This window comes from Sitodiplosis mosellana, unplaced genomic scaffold (assembly GCF_009176505.1).
Source record: "Sitodiplosis mosellana isolate CC-2019 unplaced genomic scaffold, AAFC_SMos_1.0 Smas_scaffold_6197, whole genome shotgun sequence".
NCBI lineage: Eukaryota > Metazoa > Arthropoda > Insecta > Diptera > Cecidomyiidae > Sitodiplosis > Sitodiplosis mosellana.
In genome coordinates, this window is record NW_022601438.1 from 3,946,633 (window position 1) to 3,972,542 (window position 25,910).

Here is a 25,910-nt window from a genome sequence, read left to right on the forward strand (position 1 = left end):
TTTTTTTTATTAAATGTGGCGCAAAAAATTGATTGAAATCTTACGCTTATGTTCGTGCGTTGCGAATTATGGTTTTGCTTTTGTTTTTCTGTCGTATACAGTTTTTTTTTCGTTGGTCGGTTGTTGACACAATGAATAGAACATTGCCACGGAAAATGCCCCGAAATTATAAACTCGATACAAAAGATCTTAAAAGCATTAGACAAAATTCAACGGGTTCGGTACATACAAAATACTCACTCATATTGATTATATCGCGTTGAACAGAAAAGCGCATTATCTCGAGCTTCGATACAACGATCCATTCCCAGTAACAAAAAATTATACTCACCCACACCTCCGTCGCTACCCCAACTCCAGACTAGTTACTACTTCTTCGCTGCTTCTCTCGTTATCGTTATGGATACGTGTCTGTGTCTGTGTCTGCCTCTCTCTCTCTCTCTCTCTCAGTGTGTTTGTGTGAATATGCAAAGTCATGGACGCCCGCCTTATACCAAGTGATACATTGTGCTAGTGTTGCTTCACAACGTGTGTATTTTGGTACGCTTTTAACTCAATGAAATGATAAACATTCCAAAAAGTTCTAAGCCGTGCATATTTAACATAACGCATCTAACTCAGCATTAAATTCATGTTAGATATTTCGACTTTTGACAAAAGTTCTCATACTTGAAAAAAGAACTTCTCCTTCGACGACGACGATGAAGAAGAACATGAACGAAAACCTCTTTCTCAACATTCCCATTTTATTTTTATTTTGTATTTTTCCTGATGCTGTTGCTACTGCTGCCGAACTTTGTGGAACAATGTTCGGAAATTCTTGTTTTTTGAAAATGTGGAAAATATCAACAACTATAAATCTAGCACGAATTTTTAATTGGATTTTTATTAGCCGTTCATTTCGTTTCATTTCACAGAAACCGCCGGGTGGATGGCTCAAAGGCTGCTGTTGAACGTTTCATTATTATTCCGTCAACCCAGCTAGCACAACTATTCTTAGCGTCTACTTAGTTTAAACCTTATTCGAAGTTTATTCTTAGTATTTATCTGTAATGTTCTTACTGTATTCAAATATAAGTAATATGCAGAGAATAGAGGTATACTGTGCTTGTTCTTAATATATTCTCTGACGGTTTTCATTTTCAATGTTCTTAAAATATTCTAAAAATGTTCTTAAAATGCACTGTTCTTAACATGAGCACGTTTTGAATAAGTTAAGTATAGAATCTGACATGTTCGTGATAACATGTTCTTACTGTATTCTTTGCTTATTCTGTGGAACATAACACTTTATATATGCACTGACTCGCACTATAGGTAACATGTGCATATGGGCGAGATGTTCAAGTGGCAGGCATTGAGATCGAGAAAACCAAGGTTCGAAACTCAACGGATAAAATGAAAAATATTTAAAAAAAAATAAAATGAACATGAAAATAAAATTGAAATAATCTACAAATTGTAAAATAATAAAAAAAATGGAAAAAAAGAAAAAAAATAGGAAGTAAAAAGAATAATGGCAAACGAAAGGTGTACGGCAAAAATATTTTTCCGGCGGTTGCTGATGTTCTTAATGGAGCCTTAAATTATACTTATAGTGTACTTATAGTGTACAATAAGAACATCCTACGCATACATATCGGAATAAAAATGGTGCCCTTTATGCCTTACCCTGTTCTTATAGCGTTCTTATAGAATACGATAAGAATAGCTTATTCTATTCTAGAATTGGATAAGAATACGCAAAGTAGAATTGTGCTAACTGGGAATTGGGTTGAGACTTGTTATGAGTTCAACCCATTAACTGACACCATAAAAATGTTGAAAGTCAATTATTTCGAACCGCCTCAAACTAAAAACCGTCGTATTACACACGGGGAGCCATCATTCCCAAAGGCAAGGTAATTTGCGACGGAAATTGCACATAAAATATTTGACATGAAAATAGAATAAAAAACAAAATATATATATATTGCGTGATTCAGTTTGCTGTAATTAAAATCAAACAAGAATTTTCTTTGTGTCCATTTTTCGTTCGTTTTATTTTCGGGATGATGAAGACGGAAAATTTTCACAACTTAAAGAAAACGACACACAACAAAAACGAAAATAATAAATGAAGAAAAACACTGAAAAAACAAACACCAAAACAACAGAAGAAAAAGCAAAACGTGATAATAAATGGAGAAAAGACGTCGACGACATCACTTTGCAATTGGTTGAAAAGCTTGAGGAAATCGTTCACTGCAAGAGCCCATCTGTTAAGCAGCATGAAGCATACGAATCGTTCAAAAGCTTTCTTTGTTTCGCTTTGTGCAAAACAACATTCGGAAGCGTTCGCTGTCAACGCAGTTAAACGAATAAAATGTGTAATAAAAGCGTTTATTAAATATTGAATTAAATTCAGTCTCATGCTCGGTATGAAAGAAGGGGAGTGAGATAAGCAAAGAGAGAGTGTGTGTTTGTGAGAGGGAAAAACAGAAGGATAAAGAGAGTGATAGGAGAATGAGAAAGAAATGTACTGATGATCTGATCAAACGAAATGAAGAGAGCGAGAGTTTATTCAATGGAGTTCACACAGCAACAAGAAAGCGGATCGAACGAATGCATAAAACATTTACGCTTTTCATTAGTGCTGTTTGCTATTGCACTATCTCTCTTTATTTTCCTCTGTTTATCGAGTGCAGCCATAATGACAACGCAACGTCGCACGTCAATCGTTCAAATGGGACTCACATTTAAATACCAATTAATTAATTTCACAAGCGAATCTCAATTGAATCTCACATATAGCGTACTCTGTGTAAAAGACAGCGCCTATAGTGGTGGTAGATATTTCAGTAGTTGATTGGTAGCTAACCAAAATTCATTAATATAAATACGTTCAATATGCACAGAATAAACATCCAAATACCGAATGATGACGTTCGACAAATTCTTTCTTCGGTTGTCAGGTCCCGAAACCAATTGCCACATTTGAAACGTATAAAATATTCAACATTTTAAATATCCTACATTAGTTTGAAATAATTTATTAATGATTGAATGCGTAGTGTTTAGGCAACGATAAATCCAATGCAAATATTACCTTAAATGTCCCTGGCCAGTACGAAATTAACATCTAAAGATTTATGCGAATCGATTGAAATACACTTGATGCACATTTTCGTTGGCTGCACCACTTTTCGACATTTAAAAAAAAACGGGAATAATATTTAAAGAACATTTTTTCGTATGGCAATTGTCCACTCAAGTCTTGAAAATATGAAGTAATCAAAATTGATTTTCTTCACTTTTTCATTGTGCAATTCTTTAAAGCGATAATATTGTAAAGTCCATTCATTTTTTTTCCACCCGAAGTGAAAAATAATAATAAAAAAAAACTTCCATTCAATCTGAACATCGAATGAACGGCATATGCAGAAGAATGGAAAATGTGAATAATATCATCATCATGACAGAATTCTCTAGGAAATTCAACAAATGATTACAAGACTATATTCACAATTCCCCCGAAAACTGAAATCTGTGCGCGTGTTTGAATACAGTTGCGAATAATGCCAATTGAATTTATTGAATCGGACGTCTTCGATTAGATATGCCAAAAGGTTAACTACAACCGAATGAAATGCATAAATCCGATGCGACTGACCAGAAAAGGGTTCGAATTAAATATAATTCCATTTATTTTTACCCAATGAAAATTTATTGAATAAAGTGAAAAAAAAATGAGAAATCGCGAATCATGGCCACCATTGCATCATCCACCGCTGCTCATCCGCACAATATTTTCAATTGAAAACTGGATTGATGCATTTATCAAAAACATTAAAATGCGCAATGTGTACACCAACATCCCCTTGATTATGTTTAACATTTAAATGATCTAATCAAATATTGATTGGCATAATTCAAAAGTTGTGTGAATTTGGGAGGATGCATTAACAACCTCATGCCATACACATACACGCACACACAAAATGCAAAGTGAATAAAAACATATCCGATCCAAATGCAAAATCGCCTCGACTCAAGAGACAGTTTTCGCTCTCTCTCTCTCTCTCTCTCTCTCTCTCTCTCTCTCTCTCTCTCCCTCTCTCTCTTTTGAACTTGTTTAAAGCGCCAAAATCGAAATCGAAATGCAAACTAAACGAAATGAATCAGAGCAGAAATTGTGGGGTTTTTGTTCCACGCTTGTTTTTATTCGATGATTCTGCCATTAATTGCTAACAATGTGCAGGCCGAACAGAGGAGAAAAAAATGAAAGAAAGAACAAAAAGAAAGTTTCCATAATAAACTCCGAGACTGCATGCTCGGCCGAACAATTGACAACAAATTCGGAGACATTCAACAATCCTACACACAGCGCAAAAACAAGAAAGGTTTCAGCAAAACGAAAATAATTGCAATAAACTGAATTTATGACACATTTTTTGTTGTTGCTTCATTTTTGTTCTTTCATCGCAAATTTCGCCCACGAAAAAAAAATGGCCCAGCATCTAACCGTATATAGATTCGAATTGATACACAATTTTTTTCTTCTTCTTTCTGCTTGTGATAAATGTTGCCCAATTAAAAACCATTTCAACTTTGTAGTTGAAAGAAGAACTTTGTAGTCTCTGTTTTTTTTCGCTTGTCCACCCCCCCCCCCCCTCCTATCTCCCTATCCCTCTCGATAGAATGAGCGACAAGAGCGAGTTCACGCGCTTTCACTCAAAAAGATGAATGTTCAAATTGGGATTAATATTTTTCGAAGTTGCTTCAAAAATCAAGACGCATAATTTGCATCACAAATTTTTGGAGTTTGGTCCATTCTAAGCTTGCTCATTTTTTGATTTGGAATTTTATTATTTCACAAATTCCAAATTATATTATTGTTATTAATGGACGTGTTTCGTTGTTCGTTTTCTCGCTCCCACTTTCTTTCAGTCTGTTGTTCGGTTGCCATTCGTCTGGGTCATTCATACTTTCCATTTAATGCTCTCTCATTCCGAGCGGTGCACACCCAATGTCATTGGTTGTTTCGTTTTATAATTCGCCGGTTTTTTGCATTTTTCTACTCACATTTCCAATAGCTTTTTGTCTACCCCACATTTTGTCTATTGTATTTTACATTTAATGTCATGGTATTCATTGTAAATGCCGTTTGATATTACTGGTGACATGCCTTGGTTGTGTGAACGTATACTGTGTGTCGTCATACTGTTACGACATTCTTAATTATATTATTATTTATATGTTGTTGCCGAAAGATTTATGTGTTTTTGCGTCAGAAATTGTCAGGTGAATCATCCCGTCCTGTAATAATGCTGAAATATTAATGCATTTACCAAACGTTAGATTGAATTGTGCAAACCAAAGTTGAATATACAAAATACGCGAAGCTTCAAAAACATTAAAATAAAAATTGACTCGAAAAACGTACACATCAAAAATACTGAAACATGACGGGATAAACAGAAGAATACATGAAAAGAATCTAAAAAAAAAATTGGTTATTCTAAAAATGAGAAGAAAAATAAACGGTTCGACAAATATGAAATCAATGTGTACGTGTGAGTGAGAGAGATTCAACTGAACTACAAAGGATGAAAAGGATGAGTGCGCATGTTTGACATAGAAAGTAAATTGAAATTGATGTGACATGCACACGAATCATATGGTTTTGAGCACAAACACACCGGCACACTATCGAATGCGGATATTCGTTTAGCAACACACAATTATGTGTTTCATTCATCGAGAAAATAGAGAGGCAGAACTGCAAACAAAACAGAGGAAGAGAGAGAGAGAGAGAGAGAGAGAGAGAGAGAGAGAGAGTGAGATCAACAGTACGAGAAATGGAAAAGACTAACATCAATTCGACAGACGTGCGATCTCTGCGACAGAGATGCACCATCCAGCAAGCATCGAAGTGTAAGCAAAAAAAATAAAGCAGAGCACAAGCTTACCGTCCCTAGCCATTACCATAACTTCGCCAATGCTAGACAGGGAGCAAAATGTGCGAGTCGAGAGAAAAAAATAACGCAACAATTTAAATTGCAAAGAAAACAACGACAAATCTCCAAACAGAAGGCAACAATGTTTTAAATATCAAGAGGTTTGCAAACAATTAATCAAACCGTAAAAGGTAAACGACCCAAAACGACGAAGACGACATCGTTGATGTGTCTTCATCGCAGTCATCGTTGCACGGCATTCGAATCGCGATTCTCGAAAAAATAGCAATAATTGAACGCCTTTGAAATGGGCAAACAACAGCAAAATATCTAGCGATATCATAATTACTCGAGTCTCTCTGTCGTTCATTTTTTATATTTAACATCGTCGTCGTCGTCGTCGTCGTCGTCGTCTTCCTAGACGCGTCTGTTGTGCAACGTGCGGCCGATTCGAATTGAAAATCTGGAAATCTGACTAAATGTATGTTTATAGAGCGTTATTTTGGTGTGTACCGTTTTGTGTTGCAAATTGTACGTTGTTTGCTTTTGATACACTTTGCGTGTGTTTCCCTTTTTTATTCGTAATAGCGACTTGAAAGTATTACTCACCCTTCATCCCTCTCCCTTTACCTCTCTCTTGCTCATTCGTTCATTTTGTCGTTTGCCGTCTGCATCGATACTACCAACGGTTTTGTTAGTTCGCATATATTTTTTTCTTTCATCGTTTTGTTTCATTATTGTCCCTCTTATTGCTACCAATTTTTGCTCGAAACTCGCGAATTCAGTTGGCAAAAATGTTTATTTTTGTTGTTGTTGCTGTTTTTGTTCTGTCTTGTTGTTGACTGTGTCATGTGCCTCTCTGCGAGTTCGTTCGATTCCATTGTGGTGGTGAAAGAGCACGCGACACATATATAAAATGAAATCGAAGCTTTGTACTCGTAAGCGCCTCTATGTCGAGGCACACGCCGTACATTTGAGAGTGTGTGTGTGTGTGTTTGTGTGCGTGTGCATGGATAGACTATCACATTCATGTTGGGATTTGTTTGCAAGCCAATATCAACTCTAGCACGCGCTTTTTCCACTTTTCCACTATGCAAGGCGACAGAGTCGAGCACAATGGGATCGTACGATTGTGTTGGTGTTGGTGTTGGAATGTCGTAGTATGTGCTAACGCTTGTGTTGTTCTTGTTGTTGTTGTCATCCTCATGCAGTTAACTCACAAACGCTTTTCGATATTTATTCACCCTGTAGTGAAATGAATTTACATGAGACGGCATCGACAGCGGCAGCAAGAGCAGCAGCAGAAGCAGCAGCAGCACCACCAACAACATACCAAAATGGAAATTACTATACACACAGCGATCGAACGGCACCGTTTCAGTCGTAAACTGAATGGTAACAAAGTCGGACGCGGAAAAACTTTTTGCGCTAACATACATTGACCTAAAACATAGATTCCAAGCAAATGAAAAAGTTTATCTGATAAATTCGAGTAGTACACAGACACGGCTAACGAGCATTTCGGCCGAGTTACGTTTAATTTTGAGTTTTTTTTTTTGTTCTTTCGTTGGAAATTTTGTTTCCGTAGCAAATCGAGGATAGTCACAAAGAAGGAAGAGAGCGAATTATCGGTGTCGTGAGGCGAACGAAACTCGGATGCCCGGTTTTCGAAAAACGAAGAAAAATAATCACAGTGAAAGTGTAACATCAAAGTGTATGAGCTCGTAAAAAAATTTTTTTCGTTTGTTTCATAACACATAAACTTGAATATCTCAAAGTATAATCGGAAGGCAGAAAAAAAATCCATTAAAATTACGTTTGGTTCGAATGGTGAAACAAAGTCGGTTTGGACCGCGGTGAATAAAATAATCGATCAAAAATTTTGCGACACCTAATTTCCGTAAACAGAATTAAATTATGATGTAAAATAATACGAGATCGATTGCACGACAAAAGCAAAACTGTTTTTGGTTTTATTTTGGCTTTTCTTTCGGAAAGTTTAGTGCGAAACGAAGAGACAATTCCAAAAAATAGAACATGTTCGAAAAGCATAAAAAGCAGATAACACAAGCAGAAAGAAGAAATTAACATTTCAAAAAAGGTAAATAAACGACCAATCACCCTCTCGCCCCCTCTACTCCACAACAACCCTTAAGCAATTTGATGAATTTGCAAATGACCGACGAGCAAAACTCACACGGACATTTCATGATTATAATTTTTCGTTCAGTGCTGAATTGGACATAAATACGCCATACGTAATCTGCTCTGTGTATTGATCACTCAATCGGAGTGACCGGAGCAGCAACAATATTGGAGCAAAAACCATTTGCTTCGCTTTCATGTTTATTAATTTCCAATTCAATCTCTTACCGCTTTGTTGGTGTGGTTTTGTTTTGTCGTTTGGCCCGTTGTGCATTTTTTCGTTGCCATTGCTGCTGCTGCTGTTGTTGTTTTTATTGTGTATATTATGTTGCGGTCATCTACGCGGTTTCGTTTCGACATTGCTATTTACTCAAGAACTCTATGTATGTGTGATTCACAAACGGGACGGGAAAAAAGGAGAAACGAACAAAAAAAATTTCATTTTTTATTTCATCGTTCGCATTTTACCGTTTGCAATCGCTTTAACACGTTACTTAACTTCAAGCGATCGTCTTTTTTCTTCTTCGTCTCTTTCTTTTCACCTAACTCTGTCTCTGTCACACTTTCTCTGTCCCTATTTCGCGTGCGTCCATTCTACAGTCGAATTGCATGATTCCACCAAATGCATTTATGGTTGCCGAGTGATATTTTGGTTTTGAATGCACTTCACTTCATTCATCCTTAAATTTTTTATACATTCTGATTACGTTGCCGTTGCTGGTTTTCTATTTTCGTTTTGGTGTAGTAGTTTCGAATCGTTGTTATTTTGTCATTTATTGCCAGCATGCCATTTTCTGTCATTGGCCGCAGAGAATGCGAGTGAGAAAGCGTGCACCGTACCCAAAGAATAAGTACAATGTATTCGAGTGATGAGACGAACAGAGAAAGCTTAAAGGAGGCAGCAAATGAATTGAAGACGAAAAATGGAGAAGAAAGAGAGAGAGACAAAAAACAGCAGCAGCAGTAGGTGCACAACACATTCAAAACAGGGCGAAAAAGAAGAGAAGCAGGAATTTTAGCATGAAATAGAACTGTTACACAAGTGCAATAACCTACTTTTGCCTCTTTATTTTTCATATTCAATTGTTGGTGGCTTTTCCCTTTAGCGCACTCACTCTTCACGCCCTTGCTCTCTCGCTCTCTTTTTCTCTCTCTCTATCTGTCGTTCTCGATGCATAGCGGGCGAGAGTCTCCCGAGGTTGATGTGTGAAAATACGCTCCTTTTTTTCATTTCGATCCGATCTTATTTAGTATGAATCCGGCGGCAGCACACCAAAAGCTTGCTGCTGCTGCACATCAATCTATTGTATGTGCAGCAGTTCAGTTCTCGCGTCTACCGTACCGAACTTTGTCGAATGTATATATCATATCATATACGTAACGAAATCGAAAAACACCACGGTATGAAAGTTGAACGGAAAAAAGGATTGCCAATGAAACTCGGTAATTTGATGTGTATGTACTGTGCTCGGTGAAATTGAGAGAGAGAGAGATAGAGATATAAATTGTTTATGTTTGACGCATATGAATACTCATTAGGCCAACCCATTTTCAAATGATCAATTATCTCTGACCGCCTTTTCATGGCAAAACAATTCTAGGCGTATTTTGGTGTTTAGTGTGTGCAAAATAATGATAATGACGATGAAAATATCCCGAAAATTTCCAAAATAACCGAAATCGTTTTAGCAATAGTTTTATTGATGTGTGCAGAGGGTGAACCCAGCAAAGAGCTTCTCCGGAAATTATCGCTCAATTATATTCGCATTGGCCAAGCTACAAAGCTTCACCTTACGAGGAGACGAGAACAATCATGTTCCTGGAATAAATGATGAGCCGCATTTGAAAAGAATTCGTGCGAATGTGGTGCGGACAGGCGGATATAGGAGTGAGTGAAAAAAAAGTTACAGCAATGGAGAGTGAATGCGATGAACCAATGAAGAGAAACAAAGATAACTTTTTGTGCATGTAATGTTCTGTCGTAATAATGTTAGGCCGGTCTAGTAGTGTTCAACAGCTAGAAAAACGTGCAAGGGTAGGCAATTGGTGCGACTGCTGCCGTATTTGTCTTTCAAATGTGGTAACATGTAGAATTCGTTATGAATGTAAGATTTTGGCCGAAGTACATTAGAAATGGTGGTTTTGAAAGTTTAGCAGCATTTCCCACTATCGTATTGTACAATCAACTATTCGAATTGTAAATGTTTGTTCGTTTTGTTTGGCTGTTTGCCGTTTATCATCCCTCTATCTCTATCCATCGCACCCAAGCACCGCACCATTTAATTTTAGCCTGTACTTTGTCGGTTTTGATTTTGGTGTGTCTATGTGTGTGAACTGTGCATATACTGTGTGTTACACAACACACGTTCGTTCATTCGTTCGCACCGTTTCATATATGAAACCATTGAACTATTCCCGTATTTTGCAAATATCTTATGAATTTATTATGTTTATGCTACACATCGAACGTAACAACGGAGCGAAATGCAAACAGTGTGCCAGTATTAACGTGAAAACGTGCACGTTGTTGTCGTCGATGACGATGACTCGAGGCCAATAGTGCGAATGAGAGCCAACATAATCGGCAAATTAACCATTTTGTCACATGGGGCAAACAAATCGAAATAAGTCAAACGCGTGGGTGTGTGCGAGAGAGAGAGAGACACAGAAAGCGAGACAGTGATTTGGATAAAGATAGACAGAGAACGAGTGAATCGCATTCAAATATTTATACATTAAATAAATTCATCCAGCTCTCGATCCCTCTTCACTTTGCCCAAAATGTTTATATATGTAACTTTTAGTGAGTACACTCAATTAGATTTTATTTGTTCGACTCTCGTGCTCGTTCTCTCTTTGCCTTCGTTCTTCTCATCGTCTGTGTCTCTCTGCATGACTTGGTCTTACCTGTTTGAATCGAGAAAATGAGTATGAAGTTTACGATGTTAGTATGTTGCAAGTAGCGATTTGTCACGGTGTAGTCAGTTCAGTGAGTTGCTGCTAAAATTGCTTGATGAAATCGATGAAAATCGATTTCGTTTCTTCGTCCCGTCTATTCACGTATTTGGTTTGAGCTATCTAGTGCATGAAAGCACATCTCAAAAACCCGGAAATTCACTAAACTATTCTTAATAATTTATCAGTAGCAATCTTGTGGATTTTGTTTTTCAAAAAAGACTCTTTGAAAACGCAAAATACAACAAAAATATCCAGAGTTTTGCCTTTTCATCCATGTTCTTCCCCCTTCTCTTAGTAATTCCTATTTTCTCTTGAAATTGTTGTTCAATACCACAAAATCACTTTCGAATAGAGTTTCCCTGAACACAACATTTGGGTAAACCGATTCAATCACATTGAGTCAGTAAAGTAGGGCTAAGAGATGGACACACCTGAGCAGGCAACAATGCTCAGGAAAAAATGAGATAAAATTAGGCAATTCAACGATTTAAGTCATATGTAGATAATCCTCGTGTGAATTTATTGCTGATATACAACCAACAGCACATCTTTACACCGTACACCCTGGTGCTGGTGCTGCTTCTGTGAGTTATTATTTGTTTACGGCGCGTGATAACAATTGAAATATCACATTCTCCATTTGGAATGAAAGAGAGGAATGAAGAAATAATAAAGAATGAACACAGTTGTCGGAATTATGTTGATTTGAAGTGGAAACGAAACGAAAATTTACGGGTGATGCGTTTCAAAATTTTCACCTGATTGATTGAGCAAGATTCGTTTGTTCGCTACAAAACACATTAAACGTCGTTTTGGTGAATGTCCGCATGTGCAAGCTTACCGTAAATTCGTTACAATAAAAATCCGCCCATTCTCCTTCGAAAAGAAAAAGAAAAGCCGCCCAGATTGAAATATACTGGCCGAGTAGAAAATAATGTAGTCGAATTGTATGGCCAGAGTGTTGGAAAGGCGAGTAAGATAAACGCCTAAACATCAAAATCAAAGTGTATTTATCTGTCCATTGAATATAACGAATCGACCGACTTGTCTGACACTTTGTTCAAGATGTGCGCGTGAATTCGCGCGCGCACGTTAGATTCTCTTTTTAGCACTACATGGAATGTAGGCTACTGTAGTGATTTTTTTTCCCCGAATTTTTTTTAAGACACTTTAGGCCATTTTTTGGACCGTAAACTAATTCATTTTGATATCCATATCTTTTATTTCAAATGAAGCAATTACGCCTAATTGCAAAAATGAAATAATATCATGTTCACGTAATTCAATTTTGAGATAACTCAAAAAAAATTGCTAACACTTTTTTCGTTGCCAATGTGAAATAATGTACGATGACCATTCACATTGAACGTACATTAAAACAATAATTGAAGAATACAATATCATCATATGAATTTATTTAATTATTTTTGACAATATCAAAATGATTTATAACTAAAACTTGCAAAACAAACATTTCCAACGATTAAAACTACATTCCATGTAGTGCTTACGATAATAATTTGATGCGAAACATCAAATTATTTAAATCCCTTAAATTTACAAGCTTCAAGAATGCAGAGCGAAGCGAGGCGACGATCTGCGGTCTCGTTTTTATCTGTTTCGTTACAAAAGGTTGGGTTAGAAGATTGATTGTTCCTACTCTCACTTCACTTCTTGCTACTAGTACTGCTTTTTTTTCCTCCCTGCCTCTTCTTTTATTCAAAGCTGGTTGTTGCTGTTGTTGTTTGGTTTTCTTTCATTTTTTTATTCACTGAAGCAGTAAGCGTACACAAAAGGAGTTGTCAATTTTCTCACGCCATAAAAGCATTTTACTTTTGTTTACACTGTACACACAGACAGAGCAGGCAATGTCGATAGAACTCGACCGATTGTTGCTTTGCATTTTCATTTTGTGCACAGTAAAAAAATAACAACAAAATTTATTTGCCTGAGATCGTTCAATTTTAACAGCATTCTTCGTTATTGCAATGAAACTGTCAAATGCACAGTGAAGCGCCCAATGAAATGCCATCGCTCAGCTCTCGAAACAATATATACAGATAGTCGACAGAGACGGAACAAAAAATATGACAAAGATATGAGAATAACATTCACGTCTACCATCACAATCCGGTTGATGCGTGTGCTACTTCTTTTACTTCTTTTTCTTTTTCTTCAGTAAATAAATTGCTATTTGTCGCAAGCGTGTTTATTTCTTCATACCGATTGTATTCTCTTTTTCTTTTCCACTTGTATACGTATGTGTTATGTTTCTTTTGCACGTGTGGCATTCTTTTGTTGTACGTGTCCATTTTTTGGCAGCCGAATGATTTCGATGTTACATCAAATAATAAATGCCGAAGAAAATGTGAATGAATGTAAAATGTGTGTGTGTAAGAGAGAGAGAGAGAGAGAGAGAGAGAGAGAGAGAGAGAGAGAGAGAGAGAGAGAGTGTTTGAGTGGGAAAGAACGAAGAAAAAATTTGGGTGTCAAACAAATGTATAGCAGTTTAATAAATCATTTGTTGTTTTTTTCCTCATTCTTGGCATGGGCAAATAAAGCAACAACAACGAAATAAAACAAAAAGAAAAAATATTACATTGGCCAAATGCACAATAAATATGTGATGTATTGCTATTGTCAAACTGAACATATATAGTGTTATTTAAAAATAAAACAGACAGAAGTGAGCGACACAATGAAATAAATATTCATCGACAGTAAAAAAAAAGAAGATTGAATTGAGAGTTGATGTAATAAAATATCAAATTTTTGATTGCCTTCCAGCCTTTCAAACTGATTCGAGGGCCGGAGTGAGAAAAAAAACGTGCCGAAATATTCTAATAAAAAAGGACAATATTATCAAATCGGAGAATTTAACGAAGAAAAACACACACACATCGAAACTCTAATTAACGACATTTAGAACAGAACATTTAAATTGTTCACCTAGGCCAACATTATTATTATTATCAATTGTTGCAAATATATCAGTGGACATCATGTGATCGGCACACTGAACGTCACGTTTGTATCAGATGTGATACACCGCTTCATTTCCACGAGGTAAGTTTTTATAGATTATATTGCACATCTTACCTGTGTTCCGCCCCTTCCCATTGAGTGTGTGTGGTTCAATGCGGTGAACTCAATGTTTGCTTGTATTGCCCAGGTGAAAATTCCATGGGTTTAAATGGTTGACAATCATTTTTATCGCTCGATTCACACTTGCCTATCGTCATAAAACCCACCAGATAGCAGGAAAAGATGAATTTCATATTCCAACAACCGGCAATGAAGATTTTGCCTTTCCGCAAGGGACTACTTACCTTCAACCTTTTGCTCTGGCGATCTACCGTTGTGCGGTTTCGTGTGCTGACAAACACATATACACGCATATAGAGTTAGAGTAAAAAGCTCCCGGATTGAGTGTACATTTCCAGAGTGCATGCAGTAGAATTTCATCCATCAATGAAAGACAAGCCGAGAAGTGATTCGTGATTATCAAACGCATATTTATTAAATGTATCGTTCCATAGAAATAAAATTAGTGCACAACTAATGGAAAAAGGGCAGGTCATCCACATACACACATCGTCTAACATTCAATCTCATGAACTCATTGATTGAGAAATTTTTTTTCACAATTTTGTAATCTGATACGCACCGTTTTCAATAACGGATACACACCATCATCAACAAAAGTGCCGAATGACAGTTTACGAGCATATTGATTAGTTTTTTTTTAATGTGTGTCAATGGTCTAGTGGCATATCATCATTCAACAACGGCGTGTGGTGTATGATTTTGGAATTGCACTCAGCACATTTTATCATAGATTCGATTTATCACATTGTATTTGAAACTGTAGCTTCAGCTCAATTTCCTCTTCTCTCGCACCCGGCACGACTCAACCTCGCTCGCTCATTGTGATCAACGCATGTGAGCGAGTTGAACGCAATTTTTAGCTCCATTACCAAATGTAGCGCTCGTTCTCATTCAATCCGTTCTAGCCCGTGCTCTCTCTGCCTCTCGCTCTCCACTTCTCTTGAAAAATAAAATAAAATAGTAAACACTTTGAAGCAAACGCAAATGAAATAGAAATGACATAATTTCCGCAATAAAAGTATACAGAATGCTCGATACGATTGAACTATTAAATAAACTAACGGAATGTTTAGATTGCTCACAATTCGCTATATTTTCTCTGTCTCTTTCTTCCTCTCTCTCTCTCTCTCTCTCTCACTCTTATTTCACTCCTCTTCTCACTGGTCGACAGTTACTCCTTTTGCATGAGTGAATCGATTTGTTTGTGATGATAACGAAACGGCAACCGTTTCGCTCAGTCGCTCGTGTTACGGCAAAATTTCCATTTCCGTCCGAGAAAGAAAAATAAGAGAGAGAGAGAGAGAGAGAGAGAGAAAGAGAGAGAGGAACAGAGTAAAAAAACTGCACACAGAAATTTAAACCCGAGCAATGAAAAACTATTACTAGAAATGAATGTGTGTGTGTGTGTGTGTGTGAAAGCCCATTTTAGCCACAAGCAACCACAATGCGATGCGTGTTGAAAGCGAATTGTGAGCAACCTATTTGGACTTTTATGTAGCCGCATACAAATGGCACAGACATTCGGTGCAATTAGAATAGGCCCGTAAAATACTCTTTAATCCGTTTTAACATTAACCTATTACATGCATACAATATAACCAACCGACCGACCAGCCGACCGTACGTAGGCACAACGAAAAGCTGTTGCTTGTCGACTAGCTGAAGCCCACTCGCTGTCACATAATGGAATCATTCTTTTAAATAATTTAAACGTTTTTCACATACACCAAGAGCTTCTTTATCAAGCGACCGCGTATTATTGAAATCACGTCGACAGTAACTCAACAACCAACCCCCTAAACACCACACGTGCGTGCTTAATTTGAATTGGGCCAACGATCAAAACATTTCACTTCTGTTGCGAGTGCCGAATCAAATACGACTATGCTATCGATGCATACAGACACAAAAAATCCCAACCGAATGGTACAGGGTACACAAAAGCAGTCTTTAGTTAAGTGGATTTTCAACTTTAAATAAGTGGAGATTACATCTTGTAATAAGTGCCACGTCATCAAAACTAACGGAAAAAATTCACACAACTCAGAGCCAAAATAAATGGGTGAGCATGCACGCGCGCGTCCGCACAACCACAACATTTTCCGTGAACGCATCTTCGTTCCGTTAGAATTTCGAAGAAATTCGTCTCGAATCAAAATTTTCTAAGCTTGGTCGTTGCACCCGGGAAATGGACAATAAACTCTTTCACTATTTTCATCGTTTACGAAAATATTTGTGTGTATTCACCGAAATATATACATGTATATGATATTTTATACTGTTTGGATAACAAAACAAAGAGACATTGGCACCGAACGCCATGAACGCTATTTCCCAAACTTTTGTCCATAAGCCGAGAGCGCGCGCCAATCGGGCGTCTCTTTCTTTCTTTTTCGCTGTGTGACCGAACTTGCTGGAAAGCGAGACAATAATCGTGCTGGCATTTCGACGATCTCGCATAAACGCCAACAATGCTAAACGGCAAAAATACTCCTCGCCATTCTTCTTGGAACAGAGCGTTCAAATCACCACACATAAATACACACACACACACACACACACAATGGAATAGTCACAACAATGCTATGTAGTAAAAAAAAAAGAAGTAAAAAAAACAACTTCGTGAAAGAGAGAGATCAGACCGAAACATAAAAGGATATATTTTGATAAGAATCCTTTTTCATTCATTTTATTTATCCAACTGGGCCTGTCTAAACAATTTGGTTATTTTATTTCTACTTTTGTAAACAAGCGATGTCGCCGTTGCTGCTGCCATCGTCAACGATGTCGCATCCCATCATATCACAACATCAAATGTGATATACCAATCAAATAGACTGCTATGCTCCAGCAACCGGCCCCAGCCGTACATACATGTATATTTATGTGTGCGTTTGTGTGTGTGTTTCAATTATGGAAAATATTTTGTGGTAGTTTACCGCCAAAATCGATTTGTTTTCGACGCAATCATCACTAAATTTTTAATATAAATAAGGGAGGAGAGAAAAAAAAACGCACTGCCAACCGACCAAAATGACAACAACCGGCTCTATTGCATTGTTTTAAAAGCAAAATTCCAAATAAATCCGAAGAGCATTGAGTAATGTCGATAATGTGGTTTCGGCATTATGCTTGTTTTGACTCTCCCGTTCGCTCGCTTGCTCTCTTCCTCGTTCATTCCTCTTTTTTTTGTTATGATTATCGTGAGATGGAAAGGCATACGGGACGATGTGCTCGCGTGAATTGAATTGTCATGTGCGTGTGTGTGTGTGTGTAGATTGAATGCCATTTCTATTTAGACGTAACGAGCAAACGAATGAATGAAGGAACGAAACGCGCGCGTTCACATCGATGATGGCAAATAGGCGATGATTTAAAAATCGACATGCACATATATAGAGACACACACAATATCTCTGTTTCTCATGCTACTGGTAATCATACAAAATGACTACCGATTACCAATACCGTATATATATCTTCCTACATGCACACACATAGAGAAAATGAACATTACTATTGCTCAAATGATTTTCTGTTTCGTTTCTCTTTGTCAGCGTTGATTGCCATTCAACTTTATGTTTATCCATTTTTTATTCGTTCTTTTATAGATCGTAAATTGGTTAGAGAGACGCTTTTCAAGAGCAGTGATATGGAAAGAGTGAGTGAGAGAGTGAGAGAGAGAGAGAGAGAGAGAGAGTCAGAGGCGGAGATCGAGTGGGTAGGAGAGAGAGAGAGACAAATATGAGGAAGAAAGAAAGAACGCGAGCGGTGACAGATAGTACGAATAAGAATGTGTTCCAGCACGTTCACGTTCACAACACATATATTGCGGAATGCTTTTCGTGCATTGTCCTTTTATTCGTTTTTCGTGTTTCGTGTTTGCGAACAAACGTTTGCCTCATTTTCCTGTTTGCTTAATGTTTCCTCATCACTCTCTCTCTCTCCCTCTCGCTATCGAGAATCGGTTTGAGGTGCGTGAGAACTCAATCCAAATACTATATAGCTCCCATCGGTTTTCTTTTTCTCTTTCTTTTTCACTCGCTCGCCATATCACCAGTCGTTCTTCCCACTTTTTGTCACTTCAGAACAGATATCAGTTCAGTTTTGTGTGATAATAGAATCATCAACGATGTTGCTGCTCTATGAAAGGCGAACTGAAACCGCGAACAAAAAAAAAAACACATTCAAGGAATGAGAACGGAAAAAAGGAATGCCAAATCTATTGTATACCGTTTCGTCAATACACATAAAAGGAGAGAGAGAGGGACCCACACACACACACAGTGACCGCAGAGTCAAAAGTTTGATATAGCTTCTAATACGAAATGACAATCGATCGTAATTTATCATTAGGATACGTTTTATGCGAATATGATTTGATGACTGATTTTATGTGAGCTTTGTTATGGAAGTCAATTCTGATGGACTCTACGGTCTCCGTCAAATATACGCACAAACGAACACAACGGCTTGGAGCAAACGAGTGAGTGAGCTTGTTTGATGTTTACTTAAGTAATATGTACCTGACTTTGATTCGTCGTCGTCGTCGTCGTCGTCGTCGTCATCGGAAATTGGTAAATACGGAACACGACGAACGAAAGAAAATAGGGAGAAACGAAGCTAGAACGAATGGAAAAAAAGAGCGTAACATTTGTCTATTAAGTAGATTCTGATGTGTGCTGTTTTGATTGCGATCGTCTTCGTCGTAAAAGCGTAAGACAAACGACCTCGCTCTCGCGTATTTTATCAAACGAAACATGTCGAGCTTAAATGAAACAACGCGCGTGGTTTTTTTTCGCTTTCTTTGTTCAACGTTTTTTCGCTCTCTATTTCTTTAACAACAAACCACAACGTAATGAGGTTGACACACTTTTGCGCAGCGAAAACACTATGCAAATTTCAGCCGGTATTGTTTTACTATTCTGTACTCTTTGCCCGAATTCCAAGACAGGCAATTGACTTTTTTTTGTCCAAGTTCGATTAATTTTCTTTTTTTTTTGCACATAGAAACGCTTAAGCTCGTGGCTACTCTCACTCCAACGCCAAAATTCTCTCTCTCTCTCTCTCTCTCCCTCTCTTTTTTACTCTTGCACATACAATCGAATGATTTTTCTTTCCTTTTCGTTTGCATTATTACCTTTTATCAGGACATCAGCGACGCGAATATCCATTGTGTGTATGTGTGTATAAACGAAAAATACACTTAATATTTATTTACCGCCAAACCGGAACACTTTTTTAGATTGAATCACACGCAAACGCGTAACTCAGCAACGAATTCAATGAATGTGCCGGTGCGCGTTTCATCCAAACCATTCAAAGCCGGAGTAATAAAAATTTTCGTCGGGTTTTGATTTGGATTCCGTGTGTGTATGAATTTTCTTTTATTTCCTACTTTTACTGTTCCCATTTCATCGCGTTGAATTTATTTAAGTGTTGAAAATGGGCTGCTTACCAAATTTGCTGTTTTGTCTGTTATTGCTTGGTATTGCTGCTGCTGCTGCTGCTTATATACATTCATTCCATACGAATCACACCTTGGGCAATTAATGGCAAATTGAACGACTGTAAAATGCGACCCATGTCTTTTTTGACTCGTTGACATCCAAAGGTGTTTGTAACACTCGCACACATACACATTTAATGTGTAACAAGTATTTACGTGAACGTTGCATTACGCGATTAAAATTATTCCACAAGAAAAAGTGTGTGAATGAGCGGAGGAGAACGGATGATAAAGGCGGGAGTGATAGAAAGTAAAATGCTGAATGAATAAATCATGCGTTGATCGATTTATGTAGTCCCGGTAGAGATATGCAAAAAAGACGAAAATGCCGACAATCTCATTCGAGGAATCCATAGAAAACACATGAAAGTATTTACAAGTCGAATATACGCTTTATATCTTTACCAAAATTGAAGGATGTGACAATGTCATTTCACGCTTTATCTACTTTTGGGACATTTCGTTGGTAGAAAAAAATAAATAAATCGGCTTGTGTATTTTTCATTCGATAAATCGAACCATTTCGAGGGGTAGTAAATGAAAATTCGTTACGTTGATGGGAATCTCGCAACGCTCTAGCTAAAAAAGTACGAAAAATCCTTTGAAATTGCGACAAAACTTGGGCGTGTATTTCCTTTGTTGATGCCATCTAAATGAAATATGTATTTTAAACACTGAGAAACGATGACGACGAAGACGAAGAAGAAGAAAAACACATTGAAGATTCACCAAAGTTTGAATTGTGTGTGGCATCGATGGGATGAAGTGCGTACCATTTTTCCGGTTGAACACATCGAAATTGAAGTGAAACGGCTTTTTTCCACATTTTTCGTATGTTAGAGTCGCTTGGCATATTCGAGTGAACACTTGGCATATGCATGAGCTTACGTGTATAGAAAATGTGCTCCCTTTTCCCCGTTGCTCGATGGTTTGTTATTTATTTTGATTTGCACTGTTTTGGCCATACAGCAAGCGATTAGATAACTCGTAATGCGTAGATATATTTTTTCTACCTCTCTCTCACTCTATCACATACACTAGCTCGATTTTCCTAATCGATTCGATAGATCTATATGGTGCTCTTCGAAGCATCCTAATCGTTGGTCATTAACATCGTTCACAGGTCTACTCAAATTTCAACTTCTTTTTTTTTCGTTCGAAAAAATGTTTTCCGATGATTTGCCGCTTTTTCCATATTTATTTGTGCATTTGATTTGTGTCATTCAACATTATATAAATAGAGAGAGAGAGAGAGAGAGAAAGACAAGAGGAGGAAATGACATTCAAATGGATAGCGAGGAAAAGAGGACAACGAATTATGTTCGTTTATTGTTCCGATCCATTTCACAATGAGCCAATGGCGCTTTGCATTGGACATATTCGGCCATTGTTCAAAACAAAATACCGTATATATGCATGTATATATACGTGGGGCACAACTCATTCTCAACAAGAATGAATTAAAAGAATAAATAACAAGAAGAGAAAAACGCACCACCACCATCGTTTTTCTTCGCTCTGATTCTCCGGATTTGGATCCTGTGACTGACATTAATTCATTGAAATTCATAGAATTTTTATCAACAAGATTTTGATTCGAATTCATTTGAAAGAAAAACGGTAAACAAATAGCGCGTGCCTTTTGATGCGATAGATTTCGCATTCATAGCAAACAACCGAGAAACTGGCGGGAGACCGAGCACATGGAGCGGATCAAGAGCCAGAGAGATTTGCTTTATACGCACCTAGCTGGATTTTCAAATAACAAGCAACAAACTTTCTTTAATTCGCGTTCACGAGTTTGTTGAAACAACTTTTATAATTAAGACAAAAACACAGGATGTGCGGAAGAGAGAAAGAGCGTAAAAAAACAAACAATCGAAGGCAAATGAATGTAAAAAATGCATGAATTAGACAAAATATAAATTACTGGGAATGTTATACACACATCCAACGACCGAATTTGTTTTTTCCACAGCAAGTTTTAAATCAACGGAATCAGGATTGTGGATGCTTTTGTTGGTGGTGGTGGTGATGGTGTCGTTGTTCTTGTTTTTTGGCAGGCGATTGTCAATTGAGAACGGCATTATGTATATGCGAAAAAGCGAAAACGTTGTCGAAAAGAAGAGAAATAAGCTGAAAAAGGAAGACATAGAAACCAACATAATTTCAAGATCCAGGCAAACGGTATGTTGATGTGCGCTCTCTCTCTCTCTTTCTCTCTTTCTCTATATTTCTCAAAAATAATTGTTTGTTGTTAAATAACAGCCAACATAGAAGCACATTCTATGCCTGTACTACAGCTGCTGTAATGGTGCAGCTGACATTGCCCCACTGAAGCTAACAGTAATTTCAAATGTGGAAGAGCGCAATTAAAATTTTCTACATTTTCATTTTCATTGGCTCTAAGCTACTGCTGCTTGTTTGCTCGTAATCGCTTGCGTCTCTCATTTGCATGGAATGCGATATTTTTCAGATCGTAAGTAAGTTTGAATAATAACTGAAACAATCATTCCGTGGCACGAGATGTCTATGCGGGAGCGAGTGTGCAATCATGCTGCGTCTGCCTTGTGTGATAATAGAGACACACGCATGTATAGATTCGGAATGAGTGAGTGAGTAGGCGCGCACGGGCGCACTCGTACGAACTGGGTCTGATTTGGTGCAAAAGGTATTGCAAATTCCAACCAATTATCAGCATGTGATTTATTAAAGGGCATATAACGATAGAAAGAGATTAAGCGCAAGGGACAGAGAGAGTGTGTGAGTGCTCAAGTGTTTGCGGATGGTGTACACATATCGCACGAGAAACATATACGCATATATAATTATTTTTTTTTTCGCTATGAGTTCAAAAATTACCGCATAAAGAAAAAAAGCACGGAATGTGCCATGAACTAAAAATGTTTCATTAATTTCTAATGTGTGAGAAAGTGGAATGAAATCATATTTCTGTGCTTCTCATAGACGAAGGTCAAATGGGACAAGAGAGAGAGAGAGAGAGAGAGAGAGAGAGAGAGAGAGAGAGAGAGAAAGCTTTGCATATAAACCAACATTGGAAATTTCCGTAATTATAATGAATAATTAACTTAAAACTGTGTGAGTGTGTTCTTTTAGTCAAGTTTTTTCATGCAATAACGGTAATTGTGGCCGCTTTTCTCTCCATCCTCTCCCGTTTTAAAAATATCTTCTTCACGTTTTATTCCCGTTTATATCGTACTTTTTTTTGTTTCGGTGCAATTTGAATAATATTAGGATAAAAGTTGTGCCCGTTTTCACGCGATTAAGACAACTGATGATTTGATGACGACACATTGTGTGAGCACCTCGTTAGAAGCCAACAAATGTGGCACACACACACACACACACACACATATATTTTTCACCATATGTGGTTCAGAGGAAATGCGCTGACTCGCTTCCATGTTTGATACCAGTGCCAATAGCAGAAGCCACACACACAAAAACAAAAACAACACGATCTTTAACTCATTTGCATTGTTATTTTCACTTGTCGACGATGATGGTATTATGTGTGTAGATTTAACCGCGCACATTGCCCTCTCCACTTGAGAGAGAGAGAGAGAGAGAAAAAAATTGAAATTCGTCTGACTGATTTTCATTTGATTTCGAGTCAGTGTTTTAATATTCGATGGTAGCAGTAAGCCGTTTCAACATCAAATGAATGGTTTGGACTTAAAATGTAATACAGAAAAGTTGAGCGGAAAAATGTCAAATGAAAAGGGTTATATAGTTCACTATAGTTTACTATACAGTTTGCTATATAGCTATCCCTTTTCCGCTCATTCATCATCAACATTTTCCCGCTCAACTTTTCTGTATTACATTTTCGCTCCAAACCTTTCAAAATTTCCATACATTAAACACCGAATGATTCAACGAATCGTTTTTCGGTATATTTGCATCGACGTTTGTGGCTGTGGCGGTGGCGGCGGTGGCGGCAGAGGCGCCTGATTACACTGCACACCATCAACTAAATCCAATACTATTCGGATTGTACACGCGCGAAATACACATCGAACCGATTCAGCATCTTATTGCGCATTGTGTTTGTTTGCATCGTTCGTTCTGGTTGTTGTTGTTGTTTTTTACCAACAATTTTCCATCTCGTTCATTGTCATTTGTCGCACATGGTGATTTATGCGTTTTCATCTTGATTCCTGTGTATTTCGACGTTTTCTTATTCGGTGTTCGTATTCGTTTGCCGATTATCATTAACATCAGCATCATCGATGCCTTTGAGCAAATTATATTCCACCTAAAGCTAAGTACACAGTTCCTTGTGAAATGAAAAAATTTCTCCGGTGAAATTTTCACCAGTGATCTTTGTATCAAGTTTTTTTATATTCAAATTGCAAGTATAATGATTTTTGATATATAAAACAGTTAGCTGCTATCATTATCAACACAATACATCAATAAATTTGTGTTTTGAATATATTCTTCTATTTATTTTCGCCTCTACAAATTTTTTCACGGTCGTGAAAAATTTTTCGCGTGCAAAATGCACGAGAAAAAAATTTCACGACCGTGAAAAAATTTGCTGTGACCGAAATATATAGAAGAATAAATTCAAAACACAAATTTATTGATGTATTGTGTTGATAATGATAGCAGCTAACTGTTTTATACATCAAAAATCATTATACTTGCAATTTGAATATAAAAAAACTTGATACAAAGATCACTGGTGAAAATTTCACCGGAGAAATTTTTTCATTTCACGAGGAACTGTGTACTTAGCTTAAAGATGGAATCCGCCTTTTATTCATTCTATTTGGCCCGTGCTCATCATATCAGAACATTATAAACAATAGTGTTTTTCCATCATCGAAAATTAAATTTAGCGCTTCGGTTTCGGTATGACTTCACAAACCATGCTTTACCCACTCGCTACTTCGCATCAGATTTTCTATATTCTTTTCTCTCATCGCCTTGTATATTTAGTTTCTCATTAAGCTTCTCGAAGGAATACAATGTGCCAATAAATTTGCATATAAAAAATCCAGCTAAGCCTTGTTTGAATCATACCGATGTTGTGTGTGTTTGTGTGTGAAACGACATCGTCTGGCAATAGATCGAATCATAAATAATATCTATTGAATATGGTGTGATATCATTTGCATATATGTGATTGCTATAGAAAAAACATGTTTTGCAGCGAACGGAAAGAAAGAAGAAAGAGAAAAATGTAAACGGCAGCCACCAGCTGACGCTTTACACTCGAGATGAATCTCCCTTGTTTTTTGCCTCCCTTTCTCTCCTTCTCTCTCTCTCTCTCTCTCTCTCTCTCTCTCTCTCTCTCTCTCTCTCTCTCTCTCGCTCTCTCTCTTTCTCTCTCTCTCTCTCTCACTCTTAATCTCGATGGAGCTGGGGACGAAAACTGAAATTGAATGCGTGCACCGAAAGCTAACTATATGAAGCGCACATATGCCACTGAAACAATCACATTTTCTGCGAACGCAACCAAATCTCAAAAGCATGCTAAAACTAGAAAAGAGCATAAATAAAGTCATTCGATATGTTCGTCTTCTTTTTTGTTCATGTTGTTGAAATATCTCGGTAACAAGTGATCGTTGTAAAGGGAAACATAAACGAATTGAGCAACAGCAGCTCAGTAAAGGCCATGCGAAAATGGAAAAAAATAAGTTGAGAATAAACGAACACCAGAAACGAAAACATTTGCAATGTTTGGAATTTTTGTAGCTCGGCACAGACACTCACACAAAGGCAGAGGTTTTGTTGTCCGGGAGGGAGGGGATGATGTCTTGACTTACATTTACTAATTTCGGCTTATTCATTTTCGAAATTTCGATGATGCGACGTGATTTGGGAGCGCTAAGCAAGTAAATTAAGCACACCACGTTTGCTACCTTTTTGTATTCATGCGTGCCGCGATGTGAGAGATGGGCCGGAACGAGAGAGAGAGAGGGGGGAACTAGATGTAGACAAAGAGATGGAGAGGAAGTCAAGCCTATTGAGATACGAATGATGCTTCTTTACTCTCGATGACAGAGCAGTTCAATGCTGCTGCTGCTGTTGATTTGCGGTTAAGCCGAAATAAATATTCCAATTTCAAAATTAATTATGCACGCCGTACACTCACTGTGTGTTATTTTTCATGTGCACAGCAGTGGTAGTGGCAACGGCAGATGAGATACGATATTCATTGAAATTCTTCCAGCTTCATTATTACCATGGAGCATGTTTATTGCGTATTCATTGATCTT

General features: G+C 37.4%; 1 long non-coding RNA gene across 1 annotated transcript in view; it reads left to right on the top strand.

The window, feature by feature from the left end:
* The first annotated feature begins 7,344 nt into the window (after positions 1-7,344).
* LOC129577080 (uncharacterized) overlaps positions 7,345-25,910 on the top strand; it is a 39,570-nt gene continuing 21,004 nt past the window's right edge. The window contains exons 1-2 of the long non-coding RNA XR_008688963.1: positions 7,345-8,040; positions 13,830-14,108. This is a non-coding gene — a long non-coding RNA (uncharacterized LOC129577080). The remainder of the gene's footprint in view (positions 8,041-13,829; positions 14,109-25,910) is intronic.